Genomic DNA, 1,961 nt, shown 5'->3' with positions numbered 1-1,961 from the left:
AGGACATACAGAACTTCACAGATTAGAACATGGGTTATTTTATGGAATACGGCCATTATCTATTTTATAGGGGAAGAAGTTACAGAACAATACAAAGCATGGTTTCACAGTTGTGTTTGTACTTATTTGTGTATTAATGGAATAGTTCTTTGGAACTGGGAGGGGAGAATTTTACTAACTAAACATCTGAATTATTTGAATATTCTACAATGAACATACACTACTTCTGAAACTTAAACACAGAACTACAAAAAGAAAGTTCCACAAATGACAAATGCTGGAGAGGCTGTGGAGAAAAGGGAACCCTCCTACACTGCTGGTGGGAATGCAGTTTGGTGCAGCCACTCTGGAAAACAGTATGGAGATTCCTCAAAAGACTAGGAATAGACTTACCGTATGACCCAGGAATCCCACTCCTGGGCATATATCCAGAAGGAACCCTACTTCAGAATGACACCTGCACCCCAATGTTCATAGCAGCACTATTTACAATAGCCAAGACATGGAAACAGCCTAAATGTCCATCAACAGATGACTGGATAAAGAATAAGTGGTATATTTATACAATGGAATACTACTCAGCCATAAAACCCGACAACATCCATTTGCAGCAACATGGATGCTCCTGGAGAATGTCATTCTAAGTGAAGTAAGCCAGAAAGAGAAAGAAAAATACCATATGAGATCACTCACGTGTGGAATCTAAAAAAAAAAAAAAGCACACACAAAGCATAAATACAAAACAGAAACAGACTCACGACATAGAATATAAACTTGTGGTTGCCAGGGGGCGGGGGGTGGGAAGAGATAGACTGGGATTTCAAAATGTAGAATAGATAAACAAGATTATACTGTACAGCACAGGGAAATATATACAAGATCTTAAGGTAGCTCACAGAGAAAAAAATGTGACAATGAATATATATATGTTCGTGTGTAACTGAAAAATTGTGCTCTAAACTGGAATTTGACACAACATTGTAAAATGATTATAAATCAATAAAAAAAAAAGTTTAAAAAAAAGTTCCAGGCTAAAATGATAGTGGTCCTGCTCTTTGGCAAAGAAATTTGGTGGCTTCGAGCATTGAGTCAGAACAGACATCAGATTCCTCTTCTATGGGAGGCTTGGATTTATCAGGGGAATGTTCCAGGCTCACATCCAAGCAGAAGTCAGTTAACCTCCTAAGCCGACAAGGGTGTTCTGCCCGGCTCCACAGGATCCCAGTCGCATTAACTAGATTTTCAAAGACCCCTCAACCTCCCCAGTCAGATCTCAGTCCTAGCCTTGCATGGCTGACGGTGAATGCTAATTGCTCAGCCCTTACTAGACATTCAGATGAGTGGTCCTCTGGGCACTTGCTAATGCAGAACTCATCACCACTAACATGACTATTGAAACCTAATGGAGGTGTTTGCAGCCGCCGCCGCGCCGCCGTTGCTCTCCGACGCCAGCACTGCCTCTAGATTGCCGAGCTCCAGCCGAAGAAGAGGGGTAAGTAAGGAGGTCTCTATACCATGGCTCGTACAAAGCAGACCGCCCGCAAATCGACCGGTGGATGAGCAGCGAGGAAGCAACCGGCTACAAAAGCCGCTCGCAAGAGTGCGCCCTCTACTGGAGGGGTGAAGAAACTTCATCGTTACAGGCCTGGTACCGTGGCACTCCGTGAAATTAGACGTTATCAGAAGTCCACTGAACTTCTGATTCGCAAACTTCCCTTCCAGCGTCTGGTGCGGGGAATTGCTTAGGACTTCAAAACAGATCTGCGTTGCCAGAGTGCAGCTCTTGGTGCTTTGCAGGCGGCAAGTGAGGCCTGTCCGGTTGGCCTTTTTGAAGACACCAACCTGTGTGCTATCCATGCCAAAAGTGTAACAATTATGCCAAAAGACATCCAGCTAGCACGCCGCATACGTGGAGAACGTGCTTAAGAATCCACTAGGATGGAAACATTTCATTCTTTAAA

General features: G+C 43.5%; 1 pseudogene; it reads left to right on the top strand.

The window, feature by feature from the left end:
• The first annotated feature begins 1,490 nt into the window (after positions 1–1,490).
• Positions 1,491–1,961, top strand: LOC102540233 (histone H3.3A-like; annotated as a pseudogene).

Source organism: Vicugna pacos, chromosome 4 (genome assembly GCF_048564905.1).
Source record: "Vicugna pacos chromosome 4, VicPac4, whole genome shotgun sequence".
NCBI lineage: Eukaryota > Metazoa > Chordata > Mammalia > Artiodactyla > Camelidae > Vicugna > Vicugna pacos.
Note: the sequence above shows the minus strand (reverse complement) of the source record. Positions and strands in the feature narration are given on the sequence as shown.